The sequence below is a fragment of the Triturus cristatus genome, chromosome 4_1 (assembly GCF_964204655.1).
Source record: "Triturus cristatus chromosome 4_1, aTriCri1.1, whole genome shotgun sequence".
Lineage (NCBI taxonomy): Eukaryota > Metazoa > Chordata > Amphibia > Caudata > Salamandridae > Triturus > Triturus cristatus.
Genome location: NC_140585.1, coordinates 1256804432 through 1256820509, shown reverse-complemented (window position 1 = coordinate 1256820509; position 16078 = coordinate 1256804432). Strand labels below are relative to the sequence as shown.

The 16078-nt window shown below is 45.1% G+C and overlaps 1 long non-coding RNA gene across 1 annotated transcript in view; it reads left to right on the top strand.

The window, feature by feature from the left end:
- The window catches only part of LOC146856527 (uncharacterized), a 1813942-nt gene that overhangs the window by 167991 nt on the left and 1629873 nt on the right, over window positions 1–16078 (top strand). The window lies entirely within an intron of this gene.

Genomic DNA, 16078 nt, shown 5'->3' with positions numbered 1-16078 from the left:
ATTACTGTCTAAGGACCATCCTAACTGGCCTCAATTGACCTATGTAATCCAAAGTGTGGTGTGGGTGATTTAAAATGTAGCCTGTCAGCCAGAGTAATCCGGCATACTGAATTTCGCCCTGTGAAGACAAATTTAAGAGAGAAAACACATAGGTTTAATTAAGCATACCACCAAGTTTGTGTGAGGGATTGTGCCTTTATTTTTAAAATTATGATTTTTATTGAATTTTCTTACAAGACAAAAATAGTACCACACCATCCACTCCTCATTTAGAGGCAACATAGCAGCATATATCTCATTTATGCGAGGTTACAACTTTGCCCATTACAATTATTTCGTATTTTTTTCTCATAATCCTGGTTTGCCATTGTCTCTTTCCCTTGTCTTTGATCAGTCATTCACCCTCTATCTATTGTCCACTAAGTCCAGCATCTCCAAATGTATGTATTTTACAGTGTCCATTCGAACATTGCAAACATTTCCAACTAGTTAATTCCCTAGTCAGTAAAACAACACATTTAGAGTATTTAAATGGGGGGGGGGGGGGGCGGGAGGGGCAGACTGCAGAAATGAAATGAAATGAATTTGTACTTGTATAGCGCACTTATACCCCGGACCGGGGTTTCCTGGCGCTGTACTCATAGCGCTGTGGAACCCTTCCTGGTTTTTCCCTGTGAAATGTCCACTCCTGGGCACCTCCATGGTGAAGCCAGGCATCCCAGCGCTGTTGGGGCCAGTGTAGAGATTAAGCAAGCTATTGCCCAGAGTTGCAGAGTGGGACACATGATTAGAATGGGCACCGAGGCGAGAATTACCAGGTCCGAGGAAATTGAGCCCAAGACCCACCGAGGCGGGAATTGAACCCTGGTCCCGGGCCAGACCTCTGCATCAGGGTCTGCCGCTCTAACCATTGAGCCACAGGCACATCCATTCACATATTCTACCAGTAGCTTCCAGATGGTACTGAAATCTCCCGCTTGTTCGCTTATCACATAGAGCTTCTCCATCGCCATTTTTTTATTTGCAGGTCTGCCATAGTGTAACAGAAGGCGCCTTTTCTCTGTGCCAATGTGATGCTAGGGTCACCTTTGCTTACCAGCCAAAGTTACATAGTCTCTGCATCATCCGCAATGGGATACCCAATATAGTTTTCATCTCTTTTAATACATCTCTCCAGTAGGGGTTCATTATTTGCCAGTCCCACCAAATAGGTTGCGTATGTCCCTCTCCTCCACATGCACACCACCATTGTGCGCTTTGGGTTGGGCAGAATTTCTGTAGTTTAGTTGGGTAAAGGTACCAATCATAAATTTAATTGTAGGTGTTTCCCTTCTGAAACTGCTATATGCACTTCTGGTTTTATTTTGTACTAGACTCACCCACTGATACTCAGTAATTTCTTTCCCTACCAGTACTGCCCCTCTATACCTTCATAGATTGTTCCCCATTGACATTGATGTGAGCAATAATGTATAAAGTTTCTATATTTGTTCCTTTGAGCACCCAAAGTTGTTTTATTAAATTTCTTCATGGGTGTAAGTTGACGGGTGGCCACAATCTGCAATGGGATTTTCAGAACCCAATGTCTGATTAGAGCAAAATGTAAACTCTCAATCTATTTTGAAACACTGATTGCACTCCTCAAATGGTTTTATCTTCCATACTATATCAGATTATTAGAGACACTGGGAGTGCCAAAGCCACCTCCACTTCTGGGTGGCAGTTTGCTTTTTAGGCTAAGTGTGGGCATTTCACTCCCCTTTTCCCTCCTGAGGTCAGTAATGTTCCCACAGAGTAATTGGGAAATATGCTAAATTAACTGTTATCAAGTTTGAGTCCAGAGAAAGATCTGTTTCTTAACCAGGGCAAGAGAATTCTTCTCCAGGGATCAGTTTAGAATATATTTCTAAATAGGGTTGGAGAGCAGGGGCACTTAATTCCAAAGCAACAAGTTTTTTAATGAATTTACACAGAGCTTTTAGTGAGAGCCATACAGTCCTATCCTGGAATTTGGCAGGCTGTTCTTTCAAGTCTCCAAAATGTTGTTTCTTGAATTCCATGAAAGCAGATCTAGTATGTATTCAGGAGACCTGGTGTAGGGAGACTTCGGAATGCAATAATTATTATGCGTTTAGTTGTCTAGCTAAAAGGTCATGGAAGGGTCATGCGAGTGGAGGGATTAATATGCAGTTGTGCACGGACTATATTTGGACATAGAAGACCTTCTCTCACCCTTCAAATTTAGCACAGTGCGTATTGTTTAGTTGACTTAGTAAGGGGAGTCATGCTATTATGAGTCTCCTTCTTACTAGCTTGATATCCCCTTTGTTTGGTAACTGACACTCTCACCAAATCCTTGTTTGACTTTAAAGATCAGTTAGTTGAAATAGAAAACACAAACTATTCAATAGAATCGTAGTGGGGGATAGTAACGCTAAGGTTTCAAATCACTCTATAAACTTGATCGCAGATAGTTCGGGAATATCCCTAGTACCATTTTGGCATTTCTTTGTAGCAAATATAAAAGGGAAACTTCTTTTAGAAATATGTAGGCCATTATCATGAATTGAAGATTGGAAAAAGTACCACCCGCTCATCCCACCTATCTATGTACAGAAAGTCCCTCAATAATTGACTATATGATCACTTCAACATTTGGATGGCTTCCTGATTTAGAGATCCTAGGCACTTCGCTAAGTGACCATAAGATACTTTTTACTTACCATCGACATGGCCCTAGAAGGAATCCTGCCTTGGAATTTGAAGGGAGAGAAGGTCCGTTTCTGTTCTTCCAATGGTAAAGTTCATTAGAATAACTTTAATAAAGGGAACTTAAAGGCAGCTTTAACTAATGCTGAAGAATCAAATAATACAGGGAGTGACCCCATTTGATAAATTGGAACAGGACATGGCCAACTTTGTAACAAAGAGGGATTTACCACCAGGCCCTCCTTCGTTGCCCCGAAGTAATCCTATAGACGGTACTATAGAGTGTCATTTGGACAAACTGATTAATTATAATAAACTTTAAAGGTAGTAAATTCTATACTTCTCTTATAAAAGAAAAAAAATGATTAACCTTTTTAAAAAGAAGGCAGGCTCAATGGAAAATCCGGATTAAAAAATTTCCCTGGAGCAGTAACTCATAAAGAATTTAGATGCTTTTGAATAATTATTGCAGTACTTAATTGGAATCCTACTATCTGATCACTAATAAGGAGTGGTCAATATATCTTTCCAATATCTATGCTGGTAATTCCCTGAATGCTATGCCCCTTTCTCTTGTTATTTCCTCTTTCACTGAGGAAGCAGATTTGTAATGTCCAAGTAAATCCAGAATAGGAACATTATACATAGTGCTAAATCTTCTGGTGCCAGAGTGACAGACCAAATACCCGTTTCAGTTATAAAGCTAGAAGAAGGCTTATAGTCAAGTTACTTAGCAACTCTTTTTAAATTTTGTTACTTAACTGGTGCTGTTCCAACTTAATGGAAGGAAAGTATTATCCTCCCACTCCATAAGAAGGCCCAGCTATTCATCCCTGTAATTGTAGGCAGAAAACGTTACTCAGTTCTATCAGAAGAATATTTGCCAAGAAGTGTTCTGAACCATTTACAAACTTGGACGGAAGATAACATTGTTCACCGCAAGCAAGCTGGTTTTATACCAAATAGCTCTACCCGTGATAATATCATTGTCCTTCATGTAATTTTAGAGAAATATGTTTTCTCACAGGGTATGTTCCTCTACACTGCTTATATTGATTTTTCAAGGGCTTTTGACTGCATAGACAGAACCACCACATGGTTAAAACTCTGTGCTCTGAATATCCCAGACCCTTTACTTAAATTAATTGCAGCTCTCTATTCTTCTACATGGTGTCATGTCCTGCTTGGGGATGGGGGGTGGGGGAGTCGTTGGTTAGCCCCAAATTGTTTTAACAGAAAACAAATTAAAGCAGGGCTGTCTGTCAGCCCCATCGCTTTTTTGTCTCTATGTATATGACCTGCCCTATTTGTTGAAGGATGCGGGAGGTGATGCCCCGAATTTGGACCTTTGTAACCTAGCATTGCTTTAGTATGCAGACAATATTGTGATTTTAGATCCTACACCAAAAGACTTGCTAAATCATTTAGACATTTACAAGAATATATAGGTAGTCATTACCTGAAAATCAACACAAAGTAAGCAAAGAAATGACTTCCTGAAACAAGAAGCTGAGAAAGAATTAGAACTATAAATGGTTTTTAGTGAACCACAAGATGAAAGTAGTCAAAACATATCCCTATCAAGTGAAACATTTCTCTGCTACGCTTTAGGAGAGATAACGTATTTCAGTTATTTCAAGTAAGGCACCTGCTCCTGTCAATGCACTTTATAATGCAACAGCACGTAGACATTTTAACCATCTCCTTATGGTTTATCAGGCAAACAAAATTCCCAGATTGTTATATGCCATGGAAATAATAGATACAAGCAGTTTAATTGTATGGATAAAATCAAGGTCAAAATATTTATGATTTTTTAAAATTTTAATTCTCGAACTCAGATTGAAGTAATATGTTTTGAAATGGGTTTACCAAGTGCTGATATAATGGGGTTGGTTACAATTCTGTGATGGGGCTTTCAGCTCTTATATAGCAACAAGTTTACATGAAGATGTTATTTACGATGTTGACACCTTCCGATATTTTTCCGTACTTTACCGCATTTCCCTATTTTTCTGCATTTCTCTGATTTTTGAGATCCTGTCAGGTTTAAAAACAATCCTCTTAGTTTGAACTTTAACTTAGATGATCTTAGACATTATTCATGTATAGAAGAGAGACTCAGAAACTCTTCTGTGAGCACCAAAATATGTTATTTATCTTTTGTATTGCTATGACTGAACTTCTTGTTTGGCTTCAATTGGAACGCCTAAACTTCTTTAGGGGGTTACGTTTTCCCGTTTATATTCTGTATCTTGATAGCTTGGTACTAAGATTTCTTTACTTTAACCTTACTGCTAATTTGTAAACAATCTTTTTAATCCCTTAGATGCTGGGCTTCTCTTGCCCCCCTTTTCCCTCCCCAGCGAGGAGTCCTTAATTGGCTATCTGGGGTAATTCATGCGTAGGGCTCCATAACGTTTTTTAAACATAAGGTATCTGCGCCAAATTAGCATCCTATTTTTCCAACATCCTTAAGATTGTAAACATACCCAGGGTGTGTGGATTCCCCTGGAGGGGACCAAGAAAATAGGCAAACTCTAGCTAACTTTTGAGTTTTTTGAGAAAAATATGGAAAAAGTGCTCTAGATAGAAGTGCCTGTTTTTTCTTTTTTGGCTAAAAATGGCATCCATGAACTGTTTGCTATACTAAAGTCACAATGTGTCCAGCTTTCAGAAACATGCAGAGCTGAATCTAAAAACTAAATTTGGTGTCACAGATTTGGCATTTATCTAAAAGGTAACCCATTTCCCTATTTTTTGTGCTCTCAACCATCTCCTAGTATGTGGTGAAAACCAGTGTGAAACCCATGAGTGATCCAGAAAAGCTAATGATTTCTGAAAAGTAGACAAGCCTCTGAATTTGGCAAGGGGTCTTGTGGGTAGATCCGTCAAGGTTTTGCTATGGAAAATATCTGTTGAAATAAAAAAATATTGAAAATGAGTAGGAAAAGAGGGCAAGTGTGGCAAAATTTTCATCTGTAACTTTTTGTCACAGTGGCTGATTGACTAAAGCAATATACCATCATCTCCACTAGACCCTTCTGGTTGCTGGGATGTATAGACTTTGTAAGTTCTCCAGGAACCTAAGGTACACAGAGTCAAAAACTGAGCTGCACCCGTACAAAGGTTTTTCATTGAGTATAGACCAATTCCTGTAGTGAAATAGGTAGAGTGAAATATGGATATCAAGAAAATATATGTATTTCTGAAATTGGCACAAGATATAGACTATAGGAGCAGTGGATATTTCTACATCTCTGAATTTGTGACTACCAGTACTAGCGTATGAGTTGGAGGGTATGTTTCAAAATGTAATCTTTCTTATACAATGACTTACATTTGAAAGTCATAAATACAGCAAACTCCAATAAGTAATAACAGATGTTCTATGATCCCACAAGTGTTCCGATACAAATGGTACCTCACTTATGTAAGTAGACCTAGTTTACTTGACAGGAAGGCCCAACACGCAACATGTCGAATCACATTTTTCCACCGGAAGATGGCCCTTTTTTCCCAATGTGGGTAGCTTGAGATCTTGGACCCTAGCTTGGACAGCACCTCGGGAAACCTGACCAACCTGTAAATTTTTGAAAACTAGACACACATAGGGGTATCCAGGGTGGGATGAGTTGCATAGCTCTCACCACGATTTGTTACTCAGAATCACCTGCACACCTCAAATGTTGACTAAAAAAAACAAATTATCCTTCTATTTCTGTGATGGAGAGTTCTGGAATCTGCGGGGACCCACAAACTTCCTTCCACCCAGTATTTCCCCAAGTCTCTCAATAAAAATGGCACCTCACTTGTGTGGGTAAGGTTAGTGCCTGCAAAAGTTAAATGGCCCAAAATACAACATGGTTGCCATCTAAAACTGAGCCTTTTTTTCGAATGTGGGTAGCACTAGATTTTGGATCCCAGCTTAGCCAGCACCTATGGAAACCTAGCCAACTGTAAAAAAAAAAAAATTAAAACTAGACACATAGGGGGACCCAGTGTGGACTGGCTTTTGTGGCTTTCACCACATTTTTGTACCCAGAATCCATTGCAAACCTTAAACTTTGCCTAAAAAAACACATTTTCCTCACATTTCTGTGATGGAAAGTTCTGGAATCTGAGGGAAGCCACAAACTTCCATCCACCCAGCATTTCCTTACGTCTTCTGTTAAAAATGGTACCTCACCTGTGTGGGTAGGCCTAGTGCAGGCAACAGGACACGGCCCAAAATGCAACATGGCTGCATTGCATTTTTCCCAAAACTGAGCCTTTTTTTTCAATGTGGGTAGCTCTAGATTTTGGACCCTAGATCAGCTGGCACCTATGGATATCTAGTCAATCTGTACATTTTTGAAAACTAGACACTTAGGGGAATCCAGGGTGGATGACTTGTGTGGCTCTCACCAGTCTTTATTACCCAGAATCCCCTGCTCTTCCTTTGCCTAAAAAACACATTTTCTTTCCATTTATGTCAGTCAGTCAGTCAGAAAACTTTATTTCGGCTTATAGCCATAAAAGTGCATAAGAAGACATAATATTATTAAAATTGATACAACATTAATCTGATAAAACTCATTCGTCATTGCATAAGATAAAAGCAGATGATAAAATAAGAGTAATAGCACCAGGTTAACCTTAGTGAGGTAACAGTTTTCTTCTAATTAGCCACATTGAGAATAGAAATTTGGCAATCACAGTAGCATATAAAGGAGAAGTGTCATACTTTAACAACCTATGAAGTTCCATACAATGTCTAGCCCCTGTATTCTTGGCTAGTTGAATTATCCATATTCTGCGCGGGGTTATGTATGCCGGGCTGAAAAAAATGACATGTGCCTCCGTTTCTTCAAGAGTACCACAACCAGGGCAGGATTGCCGAACTGAGCCCGGCCACTTGTTTGTTCTCGAGAAGAGCGGTAGGGAGCCGTGCCTGAACTGTAGATATAGTTTTTTGGCCATGACTGGATGGATCAGGTCTATTACAGACTCAAATTTATAACTAATTTTGGCCTCAAGGAAAGCAGAGGTCAAGTTTGCTGTAGTAGCAGATTGAATAAGGTGGATCAAATTTCTTTCCTCCAGAATTTTTGCCAAGGATCTCTTTGGAAGAGAAGAACATGCATGCTCTGGAGAGAGCCAGAGGTCTTCTCTCCCTATCTCCCTTAGTAATTTCTTTATATAAGCTAGCCAAGGGATGGCACCTGCCATTGGGATCGACAAAATGGACTTCAGTTCCTCCTGGAAGTTTATCAGTTCAGGGGTACTCCATAGGCGACGCCAATACATTACTGGTCTAGAAGCAACCATATCCGTAATCTGTTGGATGCCTAAGTCCATCCTGAGTGGCTGCATAGGAGTACTCGTTGGAAGTGCAAGTATGTTTCTAAAATATTTGTTTTCTGACTTAAGTAAAATCAGGGAGGGGGTATGGCCCCATAGTTCTGCTCCATAAGCTGCAACACCCCGGGCCTGGGTTTTGTAAATCTCTACAAGTGGGCTGATCAATTTAAGGTGGCTGTTTTTGAGCATCTTAGTGATGCCCCCGGTTAATTGGACAAGTTTCAAGTTTACTTTAGAGATCTGGGGTCCCCAAGTCATTTTATTGTTGAGGGTCAAACCCAGGTAGTCAAATGTGGTGACCCGTTCTAATGGCTGGCCGTCCAATTTCGGGGTAGGGTGGTTGGTAGTATCTGCATGGAACACCATATATTTAGTTTTGCTTACATTAATGACTAAGTTCCTTTTCCTGCAGAAGGATGCAAAGCCGTCCAGGACTCTTCCCATCCCCATAGGAGTCCTGGAGAGGAGCAAGGTGTCATCTGCAAACATTAAAGCAGGGATTTTCCTACCCGCCAGCTTGGGGGCGTCTATGTCTCTTAGGGTCAGAATGTCCTCAACGAGCCCATTTAAAAATAGGGCAAAAAGGGTTGGGGCTAGGACACACCCCTGCCTTACTCCCTTTTCAACCCCAAATGGGTGCGTAAGTTCACACTTTAATCCGAACCTGACCCTGGCAAAAGTGTCTTTGTGGAGTCGCTCTAGTAGGTCGCAAAGATAAAGGGGTACTCCCATCTCCTTTAATAGCTCCCAAAGCTGACTTCGGTCCACCATATCGAAGGCAGACTTTAAGTCAACAAACGTGAGATAAAGACTGCCCCCTTCTAGAATAATGGTTTTCCAGTGGATCATTTGCAGCCTAAACAATTGGTCCACAGTTGACATCTTGGCTCTAAAGCCCACCTGTAGGGGGGTTAAAATGTTGGAATCCACCATCCAGGTCTGGAGTCTCCCTAGAAGAATGCGAGCAAAGATCTTCTGAGCTACATCGATGAGGCTAATAGGCCTATAATTAGCCGGATCGAGTGGGGAGCCCTTTTTATAGATTGGTATTATCTCGGCTCCGGCCCATGTAGATGGTAATGGCATTCCACCTAGGATTGCGTTAAAAAGGCCATGGAGATATGGGACCCATATATCAGGCTCACTTTTGAAAAGGTCTCCTGGGATCTTGTCTAAGCCGGGGGCTTTATTAGGCAATACTTTGCTAAGAGCCACTCTAATCTCGCTGAGGGTGCACATCTCAGCCGGCCCCGGAATAGTAAGTGGGCTGGCATAGGGGCAAGGGGGGTGTTTGTTTGCAGCTGGTGCGTTAAAGGCATATAGATCTTTAAAATGGCTACGCCAAATTTCTTCCCCAAGGTTGGGTTGGAGTGCTTGGTTGGGGGCTGATGATCCTGTCTTAACTAGATTCCAGAAGGATTTAAGGTCCCTATTCTTCAATGCAAAAGAAATCTCCTCCCATCTAGTAGTTTCCCAATCTTTCTTCGCTTCGTGGAGGATTTTCTTAAAGGAGGCCCTAGCTTCCTTAATTTCTAGCGTATTGCCATTCTTGAGAGTTGTCAAAAGCAATAACTTTGTGTCGCGGAAGCGTCAGCGTGTCAGCAGGATACCCTACCCACTAACCTTAGCCAGCCAGCAGGAACGATGCTTGCGATGAGAATCCCCCCTCTTCTCCCCTTCGCTAACTCTCCCCTCAGAAAGACCACCAGAGTAGGGAGAGAAATCGATTGGGAGAAGGGGGAGGGAACCAAAGATGACCACCGGAGGAATGCCGTGCAACCTTCTGTCCAGTAGGTGGGTGAGGCAGAAGTTCTAGGAGAGTTCTTGCGTCGGAGACTACGGACAAGAGAACAGAGGACACATAAGCCACTACCGTTATCATGAATCCCCACCCCCTGCCCCACTATCTCGAACTCACAGTTTTCAAGGAGGGGGTGTCTATCACTGGTATCCGGTAATCGTCCTCTGGGAGTGCTAGGTGGTTGGTTGACTCTGTGTTCTGCGCGATGAAAAGAGAGGATGTGGAGTGACTGTCTGAAGGGAGACAAGGGAGGGCTCTCAGACCCCCTACAATCCTGCGTCTTGTCTACCTTCCCTCCCAACGTCCTGGCGTAAATCAAGAAGAATGTGTGCTCTCTCCTGTTGCGTCACAGCAGAGCACTCGGGTCTTTGAGGAATGTGTGCTCTCTCCTGTTGCGTCACAGCAGAGCACTCGGGTCTTTGAGGAATGTGTGCTCTCTCCTGTTGCGTCACAGCAGAGCACTCGGGTCTTTGATGAGAGAATTCCCTTCTCACTTTGAGCGGTTGTGCTCACACGGCAGTCGTGCTCTGGTCTCGTGGAACCATAGAGCTCTGCCAGGTCGGATAGCTCCTCCGCGGTTCCGTCACCGCGGGAGCTGTCTCCGAAATGAGGGGCTTAGTATATACTTACTCCGGTTCCTGTTGTTCCGGGGAGTCTAGCGGGACGCCGCAGTTCTCTCCCACGGCTCCTGCTGATGTTGGCGCGAGGGGTGTATCTCCGGGTTCGTGGTCTCCGTGACGTCCAAGGTGTAGCGCGCACACGGCGCTCGTAGTACGAAGGTCTCGGAAACAATTCTGGAAACTGGGGCGAGATTGTCAAGCGCCTCCTCTAGGGGGAAGCTGTCTTTTATAGCTGTGCGATATGCGACCCTGGCTGACGCGATTTCTGGTCGCCAGCCCCAGGGTGTTCTGGGCAATGTAGTTCCTGGCCGGTGTTCGCGTAACCGCGACAGAACCCCCTCTCAAGGACCGCCGTCCCGGCGGACGCCCCGGCTTCCCCGGATGTGACCTATGGAAGGAGTCCACCAGGTCGGGGCAATGGAGATTATGCGCTGGTTCCCAGGTCCTGTCCTCCACTCCAAACCCTTTCCAATCCACTAAATATTGGACCCTTCCTCTTACTAATCGGGAGTCCAGTATTTCCTGTACCTCATATTCTTCCTGGCCATCGACCTCTATGGGTGGAGGTTTCTCCGGGAGTCTCGTACTGATAGGGCAGGGTCTTAATAGTGACACATGGAACACGGGGTGTATATGCCAAGAGATGGGAAGGGACAGTCTCATGGCCACAGGGTTTACCACTCTCTCTATGCTGTAAGGTCCTATGTACCGGGGCTTCAGTTTATCAACCCCTTTTAACTGGAGATTGCGTGTAGAGAGCCATACCTTGTCCCCCACTTGGTACCTTGGTTCCTCCTCCCTTCTCCTGTCGGCCCATTTTTTGTGCGCTGCTTGAGCGGAAGTTAAACTGTTTTTCGCTTCGAGCAATACTGCTCGGAGGTGCGCATGGTGTTCTTGGATACTGGGAAGTTTGGATTGTACGGGCCATTCAAAAGGGAGCATGTTGGGATGGTGTCCGTAGAGGCAAAAGAAAGGGGAACAGCCCAACGTGGAATGCTCCGCGTTATTATACGCAAATTCTGCCATCCATAATAAGGGAAACCAGTGGATGGGATTCTGTAGGGTAAAACATCGCAAGTATTGCTCAAGGGTTTGGTTTAAGCGTTCTGTTTTTCCATCGGTTTGAGGATGGAAGCTCGTAGATGTTCGTGCGTCAATGGCGAGAGATGTACAGAGAGCTTTCCAGAACTTGGATGTGAACTGGGACCCTCTGTCCGTAATTAATACGCTTGGAATTCCATGTGCTCTGACAAGGTGCTGTAGAAAAACAAGAGCTAGTTACGCAGAAGTGGGGAGTTTTTTCAAGGGAACGAAATGCCCCATCTTTGTTAGATGATCCACCAATACTAGTATTACTGTATATCCCTCGCAGGGAGGCATTTCAACGATGAAATCCATTGAAATGGTGTGCCAAGGTCGCGGGGGAATAGGAATAGGTCGTAGGAACCCCGTAGGTCTTGTGTGACTCGCCTTACTTTGTGCACACACGGAACAGGTGCTCACATACTCGTGAGTGTCTTTTCTCAGCGTATCCCACCAGTAGGATCTCTCTAAACAAGAGATGGTTTTGTAAATACCCAAATGACCCCCTAAAGGAGTATCGTGCGCCCACGCAAGCACTTGGTTTCGCAATAGAGGGTCTGGAATGTATAATGCTTGGGCATGATACAGGAGATTGTCTTTCTCTGTTCTTTTTTCTGGGCATTCAGCTATCCATTCCGGAGCATTGATATCTGCCACCGCTACTCTCAGGTCCTCCAGGAAATCTTGCGAGCTTATTTGAGCTATGCTTTTGCTGGGATCCTTCTTATCTGGGAGGATCAAGGGAGGTTCTTTCTCCTCCTCTTCCACGTTCTCCTCAGTGTCCCCCACTCTAGACAGCGCGTCTGCCTTCCCATGCTGAGGTCCAGGGCGGTACTTAATCACGAAATCATACTCAGCAAAAAAAAGTGTCCATCGCAACTGTCGGGGCGTCAGAGCCTTCGCCGTTTTCAGGAAGAGGAGATTGCGATGGTCTGTGAAGATTTCGACAGTGTGTCGGGCGCCCAAAAGGTAATGTCTCCATTCCTCACAAGCCCTTTTTATCGCCAACAACTCCTTATCAGTGACGGAGTAATTGACCTCACAGGGGGATAGTTTTTTGGAATAATACGCCACTGGATGGAGTTGTCCTGTGGCGGGATGGCGTTGAGAGAGAACCCCTCCAACGGCATATTGTGAGGCATCCGTCTCAACGATAAACGGGAGTTGTGTATCCGGGTGCCGTAAGATGGGAGCTTGTGTGAACCTGTCTTTTAGGGCCTGGAATGCTTGTTCTGCTTCGGTTCCCCATCGAAACGGTGTGTTCTTTCTTAGCAAGGTGGAAAGAGGGGTGATTAGTCTGGAAAAGTCCTTAATGAATCGACGGTAATAATTTGCGAATCCAAGGAATCTTTGTACTGTCTTGACGTTGTGGGGTGCCTTCCATTCCGTGATTGCTTGAACCTTTCCCTGCTCCATCTGAAACCCACGAGAGTTAATTATGTACCCCAGAAAAGCCACCTCTTCTGCGTGAAACACACACTTCTCCAATTTGGCATATAAGGAATGCTGTTGCAACCTGTCCAATACCGCTGTCACGTGCTGCACATGGTCCTCTAGCGTGGCGGAATATACCAGGATATCATCGATATATACCACGCAAAACGTCTCCAGGAACCCTCGAAGCACTTCGTCCATGAAATATTGGAAGGCTGCCGGGGCGTTACATAGTCCAAACGGCATCACCATGTACTCATATAAACCGAACTTGGTTCGGAAGGCGGTTTTCCACTCATCCCCCTGTTTGACACGGACCAGGTGGTAAGCTCCTCTTAAATCGAGTTTTGTGAACCATCTTGCTCCCTTGAGTTGGTCCAAGAGCACGGGTATTAAGGGCAGGGGGTAGCGGTTTTTTATGGTGACTCGGTTTATGGCACGGAAGTCTATGCAGGGCCGGAGCTCATCACAATCCTTCTTAGGTATAAAAAAAAGAGGGGAGGAAGCGGGTGAAGATGAGTGCCTGATGAATCCAGAGGCCAGGTTGTCCGCCAGGTATTTTTGTAGGTACTTTGTTTCCGGTTCTGTGAGGGCGTACACCCTACTACATGGTATTTCGGCTCCAGGCACCAGGTCAATGCGACAATCATAGGTGCGATGCGGAGGGAGGCGTGTGGCTTTCTGTTTGTCGAACACTTGTAGGTACGGGTGATAGGCTTCAGGTAATGTAAGGGAACAACAGAACTTTATTTCTTCACACCCGGAGGCCAGTAGGCTTGCTTGTGTCTTTTCATCCCCTATCGGTGATAGGGGTTGGTGGTTGCAATGTTCTAAGCAGTACGTAGAAGTCAGGGAAACGGTACGTGCCGCCCAATGTATGATGGGATCGTGCAAGGTTAACCAAGGCATACCCAATATAAGCCGAAAGTGCGGGGCATCAATGAGGTCAAACCGTATGTATTCGTAGTGGTTACTCCCCATTTTCATGAGCAGAGGAGAGGTGTGACTTATGACTGGCCCTGAGGACAGGGTGGTGCCGTCCACGGCCTTGACTTCTTCTGGACGTTTCTTCATCTCTTGGGGGACCCCTATGGTATGGGCATAGTTTAAGTCCATGTAATTTCCGGTTGCCCCTGAATCCAACATCGCGGATATGTCCACGGGGATGTCTGGTTTTATCCAAAGCGTACTTCCTACATTTATGTGGGCCACGGCTGGTTGGATGGTGTTGGCAACGGCGTGGGAGATCACTGTTTGTTTCTCACCCGGTTCAGGGATCTCCTCCTGACTCGGGTGTGCTAGTTTTCCGAGTTCTCGTCATGGTGCACAGTGGAGACATGCAGTTTTGGGAGGTTGGTTTTCTCTGGTAGTCGGGTCCGGGCTCGGCATTCCCGTATAAAATGCCCGCTCTTACCACAATAGAGGCACAGTCTCATCTTTCTTCTTCTTTCCCGTTCATCGTTTGTTAACGGCCCCTTGACTCCTCCAATCTGCATTGGTTCCGTGGGATCTGCGGATTTCGGTGATTCCTCAAGGGTTTGGCGAGGTCTTACATAAGCCATGCGAGGGTCCCCTCTGCTTCTATCTCCCTTTCGTTCAAGAAGACGATGCTCCAACTGCACTGTGAGCGTGATGAATTCTTCGCAAGTGGGAGGGAGTTGTACCACTTGGGCAAGAACGTCCTTCAACTCTCCTCTCAACCCTTGGTAAAAAAGGGAGGTGCGCTTCTCTTGAGGCCAATCAGTCTCCACCACCAATCGATTGAAGGAAGTGATATATGTAAGGAGATCCTGAGATCCTTGCTTAAGGGTCATAAGTTCTTTATCCAAGGTAAGCATGTGCGATTTTCTGTCAAACAACTTCCTTAATTCAACGCAGAAGTTGGAGAAGTTATGTAGCACAGGGTCGTCCCTTTCCATTAAGGGGATAGTCCAACTGGCCGCGTTCCCTCCCATGTAGGACATCATGAACGCGGTTTTTGCAGCCTCGTCTTGGAATACCAATGGCTTACATAGAAAATGCAACCTGCATTGGTTGAGGAAGGTCTCAAACTTTTTGGGCTCTCCATAGAACCTCTCAGGGGGAGCCAATGGTATCCCAGTGTTTTGCAACACATGTACTGTAGGAACAGAGTCTGTGCCCGGAGTAGGGCCTGGGGCGGAAAAGACCCCTTTTTGGGGGTCCGGTCGATGCGCCATACTAGGAGGAGGGAGAGTCCAGTCTCTTATGTAACCCCCCGCTCTTCTGGATTCGGGTTTGCCCTGTCGAGATAAGCCCGCTACTTCCCTACGGAGGGTGCCGACTTCATTTTTCAGGTCTCGGTTTTCTGCGCGGGAGGCTTGCACCTCTACCTGTAACGCGTTGAGACTATCAAGAAGCGTGGCTAGTACTACATTGGTGTCCATCGTCCGGGCTGGGGTACTATCTTGGGCTTGACAATCTGTCGCGGAAGCGTCAGCGTGTCAGCAGGATACCCTACCCACTAACCTTAGCCAGCCAGCAGGAACGATGCTTGCGATGAGAATCCCCCCTCTTCTCCCCTTCGCTAACTCTCCCCTCAGAAAGACCACCAGAGTAGGGAGAGAAATCGATTGGGAGAAGGGGGAGGGAACCAAAGATGACCACCGGAGGAATGCCGTGCAACCTTCTGTCCAGTAGGTGGGTGAGGCAGAAGTTCTAGGAGGGTTCTTGCGTCGGAGACTACGGACAAGAGAACAGAGGACACATAAGCCACTACCGTTATCATGAATCCCCACCCCCTGCCCCACTATCTCGAACTCACAGTTTTCAAGGAGGGGGTGTCTATCACTGGTATCCGGTAATCGTCCTCTGGGAGTGCTAGGTGGTTGGTTGACTCTGTGTTCTGCGCGATGAAAAGAGAGGATGTGGAGTGACTGTCTGAAGGGAGACAAGGGAGGGCTCTCAGACCCCCTACAATCCTGCGTCTTGTCTACCTTCCCTCCCAACGTCCTGGCGTAAATCAAGAAGAATGTGTGCTCTCTCCTGTTGCGTCACAGCAGAGCACTCGGGTCTTTGAGGAATGTGTGCTCTCTCCTGTTGCGTCACAGCAGAGCACTCGGGTCTTTGA